This window comes from Octopus bimaculoides, chromosome 6 (assembly GCF_046866305.1).
Source record: "Octopus bimaculoides isolate indiv1 chromosome 6, ASM4686630v1, whole genome shotgun sequence".
NCBI classification, from domain to species: domain Eukaryota; kingdom Metazoa; phylum Mollusca; class Cephalopoda; order Octopoda; family Octopodidae; genus Octopus; species Octopus bimaculoides.
Window position 1 is genome coordinate 55,042,386 of NC_142933.1, and position 17,500 is coordinate 55,059,885.

Below are 17,500 nucleotides of genomic sequence, written 5' to 3' on the forward strand. Positions count from 1 at the left end.
CAAACAGAATTAGTATGTTGGTTTAATTTTCTTTTGCTATCAAGTCAAACTAGTAAGACAAGATCTCATGCTTTGTGCTTCTTGCTTTAAATCTGCCCATCCCCCAATGAGAATCACACCACTAGACCTACAGAATTAAGCTCCGAAATTAGGTGTTATTACAAAATCTTGTCAGAATTCCACACTGTGTATTTACTACTGTTAAATCAACACTAAAAAAAAAAACGATTCAATGTATTGTGTGGTAAGAGCTTTAACAGAAAACAAAGAGAAATAGGTGATGGTGTTTATCCCTAGGTCAACTTCGAACAAGCAAACCCAGTGCTCGACTGATACTTATTTTATTGACCCCAAGAGGATGAAAGGCGAAGTCGTCCTCGGCGGGATTTGAACTCAGAACATAAAGATTGACGAAATGTCGCTAAGCATTTCACCCAGCGAGCTAACGATTCTGCCCGCTCATCGCCTACTCTAACTAAGTATGGTTTCTAATTTTGGCACAAGAGACCAGTAAATTCGGGAGACAGGGGTAAGCCGATTACACCGATCCCAGTGCTCAGCTGCTACTTATTTTATCAACCCCAAAAGTTGAAGGACAAAGTTGACCTCGGCGGAATTTGAACTCAGAACATGAAGGCGGACGAAATGCCGCTGAGCATTTTACCCGGCGTGCTAACGACTTTTCTAGTTCGTGGCCTCCCACCTAACTAAATAGGGTAAGGTATTTTGTCCTACGCTCTAAAGACTCGGGCGACCAACCGACCTAGATTTTGCTCTCATATTAATATTAAATTCAGCAGCTTGAAATGATAATATCCTCGACTCTCAGCATCATTAATATTTGTATTCTATAGATGGAAGTAATCTACATGTATGACATGTGAATAAGTTATTTTTAGTTAAATGAGCAAGAGACGAATGAATGAGAGGAAGAGAGAGCGGAGGGAGGAGAAACAGGCAGACAGACAGCAGTGTTCCGAAATATCTAATGCTCTTGTAGAGCGTACAATTTATCTGACCCATTACCAGGATTATATGTAATTTGATATTTGGATATTCTTTTAGAAAAACTCAGCTTTTATAACTTTAGCTTGTCTGATGTTGAATCTGGGGAGAGAACACAACACGACACTTCAGTGATATGGAAGCCATGAATTATTAACTGAAGGAAGGAAAGGGAATAATGAGTTGTGAGTGAGTTTATACATGTGCTAAGAAAGAAAACCATGTCCTCCACTTGTGCATTCATGTAGAAGTGTTGCTGTTTCTGTTAAGGCCCAATTCAGCCGTAATTGAGCAGTTATGATCAGGTTCTTCATTTTTAAGACGGTAGGGAGATTTGGTTGCTATTTCTATTTGTATAAGGTCAAGCAACTGCATAGAGGTCCTTGTGTTGCACTTTCAGGAGGAAGCAGTTTCATAGGTTAGTTAAAGGAAAAAAGGACAGTACCCATGACACTTTTCAGAGCCTCCGTGGCTGATGGGACGAATGAAGAAAATTAACTTCGGACCGAATTTCTGGCCTAGACGCAAGCAACAGAGTCAAAAACCACCCACAGGTCTATTATATGCGCCAACATGTTATTTTTACCATTCAAAGTCAGAAATAATACCGACGAAGGATTTCCACTCCAAATTTTACCCACAAGGCCTTGACTGATTCGAAGCTATGGTAGAATACATTTAACCGAAGTTCCATGCGATGAGATCGAACTCGAAACCGAGTGAATGCCAAGCGAAATTCTTAACTACACAGCTATGCTTGTTAAATGATGAATGTACTGTTATGGTTGTTATTGTTGAAATTCTGGTAGACCTTGTTGCAGCAGATCCATCCTGTCTTGTTTCAGATCTAGTGTGCCTAAAACTACATTATCTAACATGCTCCTCTTTTCTTAAGCTGCCAGTATAATTTGAAGGAAATTTAGCTGCTATTTCTAACTAGTCGAGTGATCAAGCAAGAAGCTTTCTTGTTGGTTCGAGTTATGGTTGTTGTTGTTGCTAGGGACCCAGTCAACCCTAATACAGAAGTTTCAGCCGTGACCATCCGTCCTTTTGTATATCAGCGACTACTTTCTAACCTTCTTACTCGAAGATAGTAGGATGTGGTTTGAAGGAGTTTTGGTTGCTATTCCTAGCTGTTCGAGCAACCACGTAGAAGTGCCCATGTGATTCGTCGATTTTTAGTCGTTGTTGTTGTTGTTTAACTCCAGGTCAGATTGAGTAATAATTGGACCAGTGACCAAAGGTATTCTAGCCACGACCATGTTTTTTATCCAGATATCTGATACTCTGCTATCGAATGTAGCCTTAGATATCAGATTAAGCTTGTATGATATAGGCGCAGGCGTGACTATTTAGGCGCAAGCGTGACTATTTAGGCGCAGGCGTGACTATTTAGGCGCAGACGTGTTTACTTCCCAACCACATGGTTCCAAGTTCAGTCCCATTGCATGGCCTCTTGGGTAAGTGTCTTCTACTAGAACCTCGGGCCAACTAAAGCATTGTGAGTAGAATGGTAGACGGAAACTGAAAGAAGCCTGGTGTGTGTGTGTGTGTGTGTGTGTGTGTGTGTGTGTGTGTGTGTGTGTGTGTGTGTATTTGTCCCCCACCGCTTAACAGTGCTGGTGTGTTTACGTCCTCGTAACTTAGCGGTTCCGCTAAAGACACTGACAGAATTAGCTCAAAAAGAAAATACGCACTGGAGTCGATTCATTCAACTGAAAATTCAAGCGTAGATTTAAGTTTTTAAGACTTTCGGTTGCGAATTGAGGGATCCATATACTCCTTGGTGAAGTTCATATAATACTTTGTTGCTAAAGTTTATGTCCAATGAATTGGATATTTTTCTACAATGCACAAAATATTTAACATCTTTTATACAATTCCTAATAATATTTAATTATAAAATTTTATAATGGAATTTTTTTAAACATCTAGTGATTATGGGGATCCAGTAGAGTAAAACAGGAATCCATAGGTTTAAAAAAAATGATTGATAGACACTGATCTAGAAGCTCGTAACACTATGATCGCAAGTGATAGTGGCTCAAGTTGTGATGATGTCGGTGGAATCGGCGATGTTGGTGTTTGTTGTACTGATTACATTTTTATAGGCAAGTAGTTGATCTGAAGACAACAGACTTCCCTGTTTCTTTATCTCACTACCATTGCTTCCTTGTGAAAGTCTAGACTGCCAAATACTATTTTGTCCCACTTCGTTTCTCTCAAGTAGAATACACACCATTCTTTTCACTGTGTTGATACAAGCAGCTTTCTAACAAGAGTCCTACTGAGCGCAGCACTTAACTGCTCGACTAACTGTATTAGTGTGTGTGTGTGTGTGTGTGTGTGTTATGCGTAAGAGAGAGAGAAAGTGAGTGATGCATTCTTCGTGGCGTATTTCAAGAAATATATACATGAGTAGTGGTGAAGTGTTTATGTGGAGTATGTTTATTATTATTAAACCTATATTCAAATACATGGGATAACTGCATTATAAACACTCATATATATATATATATATATATATATATATATATATATATATATATATATATATATATATATATATACACACACACACACACTTATGTTTTATTCTAGTCCCATTTTACTTTGTGTCCTCTCTCTGTGTGTGTGTGTGTGTGTGTGTGTGTGTGTGTGTGTGTGTGTGTGTGTGCGTGCGTGTGTGATATGGTGACCACGCCAGGATTTCCAAGATGTAATTATCTTGTATAAGAACATGTTGCTTTATTTTCCATAATAGTCATCACTATCATCATCATCATCATCTTCATCTTCATCATCATCGTCATCAACACATAATTTTCTTCGCCAACTCCTTCACAATCATCATCACCACCATACTCAGAATCATTAGCACACCCACCACTATCATCATCACCATCCTTGTGGTCGTCATCGTTATTGTCGTCGCCGACATCATCGTTATTACGGCTGCTCTTTGTTCTTCCATGAAGCTCAGAATCATTGCGTTAATGTAAGAAGTGGGGAGGGGAGCTTCTTTCTACATGAGTTTCTAATTGATGTAGGAAGAAACACAGAGAATACTAATGACAGAGAATACTTCCGGAAGTTAATAGTTCCCGTTTAGTACTTTGATTATGTCTTCCTGAATTCAAATGTCCATTGTCCAGAAAGCTTCCTATTACAGAGAGCCGCAAAATAACCAATCTGTGTGTGTGTGTGTGTGTGTGTGCGTACCTGTAAATATATTTTACAGCAATGTCAGCGCCAAGTAGTGTTTAGACATAAGCAATTTTTAGGTTAGTTAACATGTTTGTGACTTATTTCCACTTCTAAATACAAATTCACTGCAGTAACCGTGGAGAAAAGATTCTTTCTGATGGTAAAAAAAAAAAGAAAGGTGTAAAAACACCAAATCTGTCCAGTACTGTTCCCTGTCTGATTTCCAGATGCACTTCTAGCTCTTTAACCGTTATTTATGGGAAATACTGAAGAGAGGCAACTCTGAACATATTTAATTAAAGCTTCAGCTTTAAGTAAAACACAGTCAACAACATTGACCGAGCTGCATCATTAGACCGCCAGGTCGGAAAAAATTACAGCAGTATCAGCGCCAAGCAGTGTTTAAGCATAAGCAAACCTTATGTTAGTTAAAAATGTTTGTGACATGTTTCATATATATGTGTGTGTGTCTGTGTCTGTGTGCATCTATGTATGTATGTATGTATGTATTTATGTATGTATGTATGTGTGTGGGAAAAGAGAGAGTGTGTACGTTGAATAAAATGCCTTTAAGGTATTTCTTCCGGTTCCTTACGTTCTGGGTTCAAATTCCGTTGAAGTCATCTTTACCTTTCATCCATCCAATGCCGATAAAATAAAGTACCAGTCAGTTATTGAAGTCAATGGTTCGGCTAAAAACCACCCCCAGAATTCACGATTTTTGCCTTTCTAGAAATAATTATTATTATTATTGGTGGTGGTGGTGGTGGTGGTGATGGTGTAGTTAACCAAATACTTTTCTATTCAAGTTTTACAGCGATAGACATGCGAAAACATTGAAAATGTCTGGAAAAGATCACGGGCGCTGGATCTCCTTCAGATGAAGTGATGTGCATGTGTGTGTGCGTGTATGGGTGTGTGTGTGTGTGTTTGTTGTGTGTGCGTGTGTCTGTTTTATACCAGAAGGACCACACATCAATGAAAACCCTAATACGTTGCATATCAAGGTATACACTATAAACATGACTGCACTCTAACAGTCGAAAGCAGTATAAAAATATAAAACTGTTGTGCTATGCATACAGCAAAACCTTGAGAAAGGCTTCAAACAAATTGAGTCTTCGAGCTTGTTTCATCTGCTGAAGCCAGTTTGTATTAGTTTTACTTTACGCTGCGACAGACATATTTTGGAGAGACATGCATGTCACAGCTTTCATTTCTATTTCCGTTCTGCCAAATCAAAAAGCTACGTTACAAATTCCATACATACAAGACATTAAATGTGAAACTTAAAATGTAACAAAATGATAGGCAGCCAAAAGAATTCCTATACAATATTTCATAGCTTTTCTCGAAACTCCCTCCACTACACCTTTCTTGTCCCTCTCTCTCTCTCTCTCGCTCTCTCTCTCTCTCTCTGACTCACGCTCCTTCTCTCTCTCTCTCTCTCTTTTTCACTCACACTCTCTCTCTCTCCCTCTCTCTCTCTCTCTCTCTTCCACTCTTTCTCTCTCTCTCCGTGTATATATATATATATATATATATATATATATATATATATATACGTATGTATGTGTGTGTACGTATGTATGTATGTATGTATAGTCTTCTAACCCTTATACTCCACCTTTCTCACTAATACACCGTCACTGTCTCTCTCACTTTCTCTCTCTCCCCATGAGTCGTTTCCTTATTGCCAGGCATTTTGCTTCCTGTATTCTTGTGTGCGTATGTGTGTGCGTATGTGTGTGTGTGTGTGTGAATGTGTGTGTGTGTGTGCGTGCGCGCGCGTATGTGTGTGTGCGTATGTGTGTGTGTGTGTGTGTGTGTGTGTGTGTGTGTGTGTGTGAATGTGTGCGTGCGTGTGTCTTGGAATGATTAGTCACAATGCTGTATATCGTGTATGTAAGCGAAATGCGTGTGTATGGAAGATGTAAACGGATGTGTGGGTGCATATATGCGTGCCTGTGTCTATGCATGTGCTCAAAGAATTTGATCACCAAGTTCACTGGAAAGAAGAAGAAGAAGAAGAAGAAGAAGAAGAAGAAGAAGAAGAAGAAGAAAAAGAAGAAGAAAATTGGGGGAAACTAATTGGGGCCTGATTTGTCAGAAAACAATAAAATTCGTAATATGCGATTATTCTGTGTCGTAAGAAGGGCTTCTCCTAGAATAAGTTCTAGCTCGAACATCAGTACTCTTCTCTTCTAAAGACAAGCGAAATCTGTTTTTTTTTTCCCCCTTTTTTTTAAACAAGGCGCTTTTAATGTTTGACATGTGCTGCGTCACGTTACCTCCTTCAGCTTTTGATGCATCATTGTTATACATTCTGACAGTATGTTTGTGTGTGCGTGTGTGCGCGTGTATGTATGTCTATCTATGTGTATGTGCGTGCGTGTATGTGTGTATGTATGTGTGAGGATGTGTGTGGTATGTATGTATATATGTATACGTATATATATATATATATATATATATACATATATATATATATATATATATATATATATATATATATATATATATATATATTAACATTTAGCAGAAGCAACAAAGTGACTCGACCTTGAGTCACTCTGTTGCTTCTACTAAATATTTATAAAAATATACACTCATATTTTTTGAGTTCTATTTTTCCTGTTTGCACCAATTTAACTCGGAGGGTGGGGATGCGTGAATGAATTGTCGTCTAAATTACGAAAATATGAAATTAACACTGGCATCACATTTTAATATATATATATTTACCAAAATTACAAAAATAAATATCTTGAAATACTAAAAAGTAAATTTATTCAATAAAATTGCAATTGGCCTCCAGATGACTTCGGAATCTCTTGCAACTCTTCTGGAAGGTCTCCTTGTTTAACTTGGTGGACGCTGCCATAATTCTTGCCTTCAGTTCATCTTTGGTGTTACAAGCAGTTTTGCTAGTCTCTCGCTCAACTGCGCCCCACACATAATAATCAAGGAAGTTGCAGTCTGGAGAGTTAGGTGGTTAGATGTTAAGGGGGATGTAGTCGCAGAAATTGTCTGACAGCCATGATTGGGTTCTCCTGCTTGTGTGGAATGGTGCAGAGTCCTGTTGCCAGACATAGGGTCTTCCAACAGCCACACTCTTGACCCAGGGAAGCACTACCTCCTCCAGACATTTGATGTAGGCCTCCATGTTGAGTCTGAGGCCATGTGGGAAGATGAATAACGTCGTCATCATTAGTGATCGCTCCAAACACCATGATGTTGACTGGATGTTTGATTTTAATCGCTCTTGGTACATGTTTTGGGGATACGGCAAGCCAACGGTTGGTCTATATCTTCACCATCTAATCCTGGTAGAAATTTTTCTCGTCTGAGAAAAATCAAAGCTTTGTTCGGTTGGAGGGAATGCTTGAGTTTGTTCAAGTTTCGTAATGCGGTCTTTTCTCTTGTTCTTAATGACTTGGGATTTAAAAAATGGCCCTTTCTCATCTTGTATGCGGAATAACGAATATCTTCATGCACTACCTGCCTGATAAGAAGCTCAGACACTCCCATGTCCTGGCGATGGACCTGATTAACTTAGAGAGATCGTTGTTAATCATGGCCTGGATCACACCAACAAATTCAGGAGTTCTTTTCTAATCAGAACGATCAGAGTAAGTTTTCCGAGCTGCCGTACCTCCGTAATTACCATTAGACTCATCCAACTCTTTCCGAATCTTCTGCACTGTCCTCAAATTGACACCCAAATACTCTGAAATGTTCGTTTTGGAGCTTCTGGCACGAATGCCAAGCAGTACAGCATGTACTGGCAAAGTGAATTGCGTCGTGGTGCTGTTTTTCTCACAGACGGTGCCCAACTGACCCTACTCTACTGTGTAGTCAACAAAATCAAAAACAAACAACGCGTACGCGCGAAATAAAAAATATAAAATAGCGACAATTTACCCATCGCACCCTGTGTATGTATGTATGTGTGTATATATATATATATATATATATATATATATATATATATATATATATATATATATATATATAATCCTTTCCTATGGTACTTAAACATTCTTGAACCCACCTTCAGATAAGTATTTTGTAACCCAAACTTTTTTATCGGATTTTCACTGAACTGACGAGTCTTCTGATCGATAGATTAATATAGATTTTGATTTCAAAACACTGGAAGCATTTTCATCATAAAAATAATTGCTAAACGATCATTAACCACTTTGTCCATAGGTTACAATGCTTCTTCCTTCGCCATATAAATCTTATTAAGCATCTCTTTTGGAAACAATCTCATTTCATCAATATTCATAATTTGTTCGTTAGTATAACCACCATCTTCAATAATATTTTTTTCAATTCAGCGGAATATCTGGATGGAACGCAATCTTTCATACTTCCTATTTCCCCTACAACCTCCATCGCTATGAATTCGAAAGTTCTGAATGTTGAATCATGCAGAACTTCCAGAAGACGTTTTGTTAGCTTCCCCTTCAGTTTCGTTTTCTTTATTCCAGTTCTAATTTTTTTGTGTGGCGGACATAACAACAGATTTCTATCCCCCACCACCACCACGATTTTGGATGATCATAACTTTCAGAAAAATGGATATATTTTAATGAAATTTTCTACGAATATGTGTTATATCATATCGATTCCGAATATACAAATTTTTGGTGGGAAAGTGTTTTAGGAGGGGAGGGTGGGGAATTTCAGAAAATTCACTGGAGTCCACTTCAATTCGTCTTAACTTTCAAGAAAATGGATATTTTTTAATGAAATTCTCTACAAACATACCTCGGACTATGTAGATTCTGAGGACATAAGAATTTGCGAGGAAAACAATTGGGGGTTATTTTTGAGAACCGTTCCCCACTCGGGGGTATTTCGAAACAAGTCGTCCATATTTGCTTTATTTTCTCCGTTTTGTGCGTTTGTGCATCCGTAGATATCTACCAGAAATAAAGGGACATCTGTAAAAATAGCATTTCGTGAGACTGTAGTGTTGAATTGGCAATCAACTCTTTCTGTAGGCATAACTAGGTGCTGGATGGACTTTTCAAACACGTTGCATCACGTATAACTAGGTTATGAGTTTCGCTATATACATAAAAAAAAGTGTGGAAGTGGTTGTTTAGGAAAGTGAGTGACTATAATTTATTTTGACAGAGTTATTTATGAATTCCATCTAAAGAATTTGACTGCATAAAGCTTCAGTTATGTTTGTTGTCATGCATAACTTTAAAAGCGAATTGTAACAGATAAAATATTTGCATTACTCTAGCTACACTTCACAGGCATTTTATAGAATACAAATGAAACGTTAAGTCTGGTTTAAAACTGGTGCATAACATTATTTTTGAACATTGCTACTTGTTTTGTCTTATGTACATTTTTATTTATTTCTTTATTTAATTACATATTCATTTATTTTTCTACATTAAATCTAAAACGAAACCTTTAACACGCCGGTTGAAGTTCGTGGACTAAGTCAGTAGGGTGGTTTCATAGATCGCTGCCTGAAAAGTTATCATTTGTTATCCAGTATACGTGCTGTGTTGCAACTCTGACCATCTGTTGATATATAGGCACCATGAATATATAGTCATTGTAAATTATTATTGCTGTTATTTAGAACCAAATCAACCTTGACCGAGGAAGCCAATGATCAAAACTATGTCACCCATGACCAACACATCCTTTTTCAGGCATTGGGAATTTAGAAATACACCAATATAACACATTGATTAGTATTTTAAACTAAAGAATAGGTTTAACGGAGATTTGGTTGGTATTTCTGGCAAGCCAAAGTGACCACGTTGAGTTTTCTCGTCTGGCTGCCCCGCTGTAAATAGATTGTATTAAAAGAATTTCACAAACTTCAAAGACATTGTTCAAATCCTTCAGCGATTATCTCCATCCAAACTTGTTCTGATAAACTACATGAAGACGAAACCTATTCACAATATTGTATTTAATACCAAATATGTTTTGCTTTGTTTTAAAGTTAGTTAAGGAGACGTTGAATTGCTCGTGATCTTCTTAGCGCCTTTTAAACGGGATAGATCAGTAATTCTAAACCGGGACCATATCAGATTTTTGAGGATCTGCGCAAGCGAAAGAATAAATTGGGTTCACAGTAGTATTTCATGGGTCCATGAAAAAAGGAAAAAATTTTGTTCTGGATTTATTTATTGCAAGAAACAGCTAGGTAACGTTTTACATAGTTCAACCATCACAATTTAATGTGTGAAAAACAAAATAGGAAATTTGAGAGAAGTATCTATAAAACTAGTTTTTAAACATCGAGTGGCTATGGGGGTCCACCAGAATAGAATAGTAATCAAAGGACTCCATTTATTAAAAATATGGTTGAGAAACACTGGATTAGACTGATGTAGCCGATGATAACCCTACACATCTACAGAGAAAATATCAGTGAGATAGAAACCGGGAGTTCGGACCTGATGTTTGCACTAAAGACGCTCAAACTTTTCTGTAGATATTTAAAATGAAACATTGAAAAGTATCATCTGAAAACGATTCGGCAAAAAAGACCCTCACTATTCAAAATATAGAGTGGAAATTTAACATATAAGAAAAAAAACCATTGAAAACATCACGCACATGATATTTGCATGTATGCTCAATACAATAAAGTGAACAACTATAATCCAAATAAAAGAAGAGTTGAGAATTTATTCGTTTCTATAAACTACGTCAATGGACTTTTAATTATACCAAGTTCAACATACATTTTATTGAATAAACTGTTTGAATGACTCACTAAAATTTGGATTTCTGACTTGTTTAATAGAAAAGTAACTAGAATATTGTCAGAAATGATGTATGCATATGCATACAATATATATGTATATAGATATATATATATATAAACAGAACAAAGAATGGAACAAGAACGTAACAGTCGACAAAACTTTCGGGCAGTTAGACGGTACAAAAAAGGACAGGAAAAAACAGGGATGGGTCATTCGGAGCTTTCAATCTTCAATCGAGTACCAGATCATCTTTGCAATTTCGGTCGGTTACTCTCAAGACTGCTCTAATCTGGCCGGCCCCAAGAAAATCAAAGCTAAAAGCACTAGATTCTTTGGAAGAAAGCAAGTGAATGTATACGAAAACAAGGACGAAAAAAACGAAGAAATGGTACACAATTACAAATACAAACAACAGGAAATTAACAACAGATGTCTTTCAACTTAAGGACGAATTAAATTATGCTGGAAGTGAAGCCTTACAGCAGGAACATCATAGGAAGGAGTGTAAGAGATGCTACACGGATAGTAGTCGAACCAAGAAAGAAGGGTCAAGCTTGGCCGAACACCTGTCACGTGGAAGGAAAGGAGGGAAGTAGGGGTAGACGGATTGAAGAATTAGGGAAGGACGAGAAAGAGAGAAAAAAAGGAAAAGGACAGAGTGTATATATATATATATATATATATATTTTATTTTATTAATATGTCACATGCTACTCTAATAGATCCTTCAAAATCTGAAGAATCTATTAGAGTAGATGCAAGCGCTAACATATGATTTATAAAGACATGTAACATATTAATAAAAATCTGTAAATGTACAACCATCCAGATCTCTGAGTACCTTATTATTTTTTCTAATATATAATACCTGTACATCACCTCCAAACCTTCTAATATATATATATATTCAATATTGTTGAATTTCAGATATCTCGTACGACAGCTCTTTTTATTTTTACAGTTGGAACGTTATCTTATTTTATACCATTTTTTATATATCTTTATATTCTTATTGTAAAGTGTACTCATGATTCAAGAATTAAACGCCTATCACATTTCAAATTGTCAACTTAAAGAACGAATACGACACATTGGATATATCTAAATAGAAAAAAGAAGTGATAGTCATCGCTAGAATGCATTTCATCCCGTCTACTCGATCAGAGCAGCAGTTTCACCCTTTATTTTCTTTTTACGCCTTATGTTCCTTAAATTGCACTATCCAATATGCCCTTTGTTTTAAAGATGTTAGGGTGTTATGTATGGAGATTTGGCTGCTGTTTCTAGCATATAAATCGTCCTCGTAGAGGTTTCTTTGTTGGTTTGGTATATGTGTGTGCGTTGTCTTTTGACCACAAGGAGATCTTTAACAGAAGGAACAATCATGTAGTGGTGCCATAGTTGTCTCATAGTGATAATGGCCCGTCACGTGAGCACAGATTTATAAGACACAAAAAACAATATTTGATAGCCTACATGTCTTTCTCAAGCTCATTGATGACTTTTGAAGGAAAAGAACTGGACAAGATAACAATACTAAATCATATATATTTTTCATGTCGTGTCTCCATCAAAACTTTCCTGTGAAAATCGTTAGAACGTCAGACAAAATGCATAGCAGTATTTGTTGTAGCTCTTTACGTTCTGAGTTCAAATCCGCCGAGGTAAATTTTGTCTTCCATTCCTCCGATAAAATAACATAGCAGTTAAGTACTAGGGACGATGGTACCGACTAACCCCACCTCTTAAAGTTGCTGGCGTTGTGTCTAAATTAAAAACAAGTATTTCTCAAGTCATGCAAACAGTTAGGGTGTTTGGGAATCTGGGGTTGTTTGGGTTCTTTTTTCTTTTTCTTTTTTTCTTTTTTTTTTTTAGTTCAGGAAATAAACTTCAAGAGTGAAAATAATGTTTAGCACAATTCAGGGAGAATTTCAGACAGGAGCCACGGCGAGAATGTTGGTATTGTAACTCCTAATCCTATTTAATTGCCGTCACTTTTGGCAAGGAAAGGAGTGTCTAGAAATTTGAAAATACTGATAAGAAAGGGATATTAACTAAAAGTCTTAAGACTGTAAAGTGACGGTTATGTAAAAAATGCCCTGCGACATTTGTTCAACACGCTTCCGCTTCTGCCACTTCAATAATTAAAGTAAATTAATTACTAAATTTTCAGTGGACTCTTTAATGCAGAAACCACCAATATTAGTTACACGACCATCGGTATCATCATTATAACGTCGCCAGTGAAAACGGTGAAATGGAAGTCGTTAGAGTGCCTGAGAAAATGTGTAGTTCCGGGTCAATTCCCGATGACGTCAATTTTGCCTTTCATCCCTCGGGGGAGGGGCGACAAAATAAAATATTAGTCAAGTATTGAGTCCTATGATATCGACTAACTCCCCTCCCCTCAAAATTATTGGACTTGTGCCTAAATTGGAAACATTAAGGCGGTGAGTTGGCAGAATCGTTAGAGCATTGGACAAAATGCTTTGCAGTATTTGCTCTAGCTCTTTACCTCCTGAGTTCAAACCCCACCGATGTAAACTTTTACAATGCTGTCACTGCTTAAATCCAAGTAGAGTGACAGATACACTCTGACACACCCTCTATAAAAGTTCATCAATATATACGAATCGATACAGAAGCAGGCAGTTCAGATATCATTGCTTATCATTAAGTTACATCCAACTGTCCGAGGAAACTACTTAACTGTCAATAGATACAGCAGGGTAGCAAGAAATCCATCAGCTTGTGAATAAGTGTGTGCTTGTTTATAACAGTGCGATTGTAAATACATTTTTGGGAGCGTGTGTGTGTGTGTGTGTATGTGTGTGTGTGTGTGTGTGCATCAGAAAATGGCTCTGGCTTGTGTCTATCATTACCTCCAGAACAGACAGTCTTTAGGCGTGTCAGGAAAATCAACTATTTAGACAGCAGAACACACTTTAGGTCATTATATAATACACCTTCCTGTCAGATGCGTTGCTTTTCATTATATATACTACAGAAACAAAGGTAGAAATTAGCGGGTAGCAAGCAGTAGCAGAGAATGTGAAGGAAGGAAGGAAGGAAGGAAGGAAGGAAGGAAGGATATAAGAGAAAAAAGAACAGAAAGTAGCGATTATGTAAGGTAATAAAATGGTAGAAAAACTGTAGAAAAAGTAAAAAGGAATAATAGTCGAGATGATTAATGAAGGGATGGATGAAGGAAGAGAGGGAGGGAGATGGGGGGATAGGTATGATACGCATATATATACACACACACACATATATACATACATCATACAGACACATGAATAAAAAGTTCTTCGTTGTGTACAGAATAGTCAATTATTAATAAATTGGATTTGGTACTTGCATATCAACAGTATCCTACTGACACTTGCTGTCTTCAAAGTTGCTTACCTCTCTGTGAGTTTTATACTATCGTACCTAGCCATTTCTGCCGTCCTACGTTTTGATGTGCCTAGATTCTAAAGACATATATATTCTTTTCTGTTTTTGATTAATTAAATTCTTTCTTTGAAGGAGGAGCTGGTTTCTAACAAAGATACAAAGCTCCATCATTGGAATGTAGATAACGAAAACAATGTCACATTTTAAACCTGAGAAAAGTCTTGCACAGTTTTACTGTTCCGCTTACAGAATGTATTTGTAATATGCGAGTCAGTTGGTTGATTTCTTTTTCTGAGAGTCCATACTTATCCAGACTGGCAGTTAGGCATTTACTAACAAAACCAAGTGCTCCAATTATTATTGGTATAAATGTAACTGAAACAAGTAAAAGACAAATATGTATTCCTTATTCTTTTACTTGTTTCAGTCGTTTGACTGCGGCCATGCTAAGCACCGCCTTGAAGGGTTGCAGTCGAACGAATCGACCCCGGGACTTATTTCTGAAACCTAGTACTTATTCCATCGGTCTCTTTGCCGAACCGCTAAGTTACAGGGATGTAAACACATCAACACTAGTAATCAAACGGTGATAGAGTACAAACACCGATACAATGAAACACACACATATATAGAGAGAGATTTATACATATATATATATATATATATATATATATTACAAAATAGAATGAAAAACTACAGAACAACAGTGATTGAAGTTGTAAAGAGATATTTATTTACCGTTACTTTATATATATCCAAAACTACGACGGGTTGGTATGTATAATTAGTAAATGGAAAAGCATGCGAGGTAAAAAGAGTTAATTTCGGCCGGTATGTGTACACGATCTCATAGTAGTGTATAGTGAGAGATATGTAACGTTACAGAGAAAAGAAAGTGAGTTAGTGAAAATGAAAGAGTCGAGGGTAGTTGTCTCGCATAGTCGCTGATTGAAACTTTCTTTTTCCCTCTGGCCATTTGGTCTCTAGTGGCTGCCTGCCTTGTGGCCATGACTCTACTTGTCCGCTCACACTCACTGACGGTCGCTCACACTCACTGATGGTCGCTCTCACTGACTTCGGCTTACGGAGTTCTTGCTTTTATTGCTATCGAAAATCATCCAGAAGGATAGACATATTGTTGAGAACAATAGATTTCGTTGGAGGTCTGTAATATCTCTATTCTAGCTATTGGTGAAATAGAAGAGGTTAGAAGGGTCGAGTGGAGAAAACATTATTCCGGCTTAGCGAAGGCATCTGGCAAATGTAACTGCTGTTACTCACAGAAAAACTATTGTTTTACCGTGAGTAAAGTGCTATTGAAGTATTAAGTGAAATTTGGCTATCGAGGATCGAATCCATGCTACGCCTGCATGAAACCACTACATCCCTCTCCCTCCAGGGAGGTTCCGAGAAAAGGAAACGAACAATCGAAGAAGAGAAAGAAATACATGGCGTGTGTGTATATTGTAACGTCACCACAGCCTCCTCCATTTACCTCCTAGCGGTTTATTGTATCCCATTATCTTTCCGGAATGTTTTCTCCCTGCACACCCCTCCACTCCCATAAGGTCAAGTAAAAGTGACTTAAGTGACTATCCTCTACCCTTACAAATACCAGTCCACTCTGTTGTTATATCGCCTGATTTTCACATCCTATCTCCTCTTCCCACTCTTTTCTCTCTTATCATTGCTGTGCTCCTTATATTACGTCATAGCGCACCCTCGAATACTGACGACCCTTGTACAAGCGACGGTAGGCGTTTAGCGCGATTAATAAACATGGATCTAGTCCGTTTGGTTGCCAGCATCAATTCTGTTCGAATTGATTTCATATTCAGTGTAATGATACACCTTTATAGGCTAATAAATTATGTGGAAATTATTTTCGTTATAAATCAATAAATAAAGAATTATTAGCAATTAAAGTTTCAAAATTTTGGCAATTTTAGCCAATCGTAAGCCACAGATACATGCATGTCTGTTTCCATAGTAGCAAGCGGAACATGAGAACTCTTGTCTGCGAGAAAGCACGTGCCTGTTTCCATAGTAACAAGCGGATCCGATAACTCTTTTATCTAAGAGAAAGCACGTGTTGACAAGTTGTATTCTGTTGAAAATTTTTACTGTTTGATTATGGCAGCAAGTTATTGTAACCTCGCTTCTATGAAGGAGACACTGAAAACAGAGGAGGAAACTGTGTGGCACCTTCAAGAAAGGGGTGTTATACCCAAAAGAAAACTATGTAAAAGGAAGAGTCGTGCTATGTGTTCAAAATGACGTCATGGAAGCATGTACTGGCGATGCTCGCGCCGAGAACGCATAGTCTGTGTCGGTGAGGAAAGACACATGGTTTGCAGGTGGTAGTCTTCTTCTTAGGACTGTTGTGCTCTTCCTTTACTCATGGGTTAAAAAACTGACATCAGTCCGATTTTGTATTGAAGAACTGGGGATGAGCCATTGATTATAACAACTATGTTAGAGAAATATGCGCAGAAGACTTGTTACGTCATCCAGTTCAAGTTGGTGGTCCTAAGAAGATTGTTGAGATCGACGAAACAGTCTTCTCAAGAAGTAAGTACAACCGGGGATGGGTCCTACCCAAGCAGTGGGTTTTCGGAGGAGTGTGTCGCGAGACCAGATACGTTTTTCTGTATGCGGCGCCATGTTGGAATCGTGACACACTGGAAGAATGCATACGTCACTCGATTCTTCCAGGAACCACGTGAACTTCTGTGAAGTGAGGTAATAAACGACGCTGTGGCGCTCACCGTTCTATGCTAGATTCATATCACTATGAATTTATGTGGTGCAGAAGATAAGAAAAATGTGATTTGTTTGAGAAATTAGTGAAAATAACAGCTAAATAACGTTTTTGATAAATCTTTTAAGTTCATGCTATCGCATTAAATGCATGTTGAATGCTTAAAACTACAAAATATGCATTGTTTACTCATTTCTTTTTGTCATTGAGGTGGTTGTGAGGTGTGCTAAAAATAACAGCAAAATAAAGTTTTTGGCTAAATATTTTAATTTCGTGCTATCGCAATGCTTAAAACTACAAAAGACGTGTTTACTTTTTCTTGACAACATGTGCTATTTTCCGGATGTTTACGACAAAGTGCGCAGTCACG

At 37.5% G+C, this 17,500-nt stretch overlaps 1 protein-coding gene and 1 pseudogene across 8 annotated transcripts in view; both read left to right on the forward strand.

Moving 5' to 3' along the window:
• The window catches only part of LOC106867596 (adhesion G protein-coupled receptor G6), a 342,347-nt gene that overhangs the window by 301,077 nt on the left and 23,770 nt on the right, over nucleotides 1-17,500 (forward strand). The window lies entirely within an intron of this gene.
• Nucleotides 16,384-17,383, forward strand: LOC149135124 (uncharacterized; annotated as a pseudogene).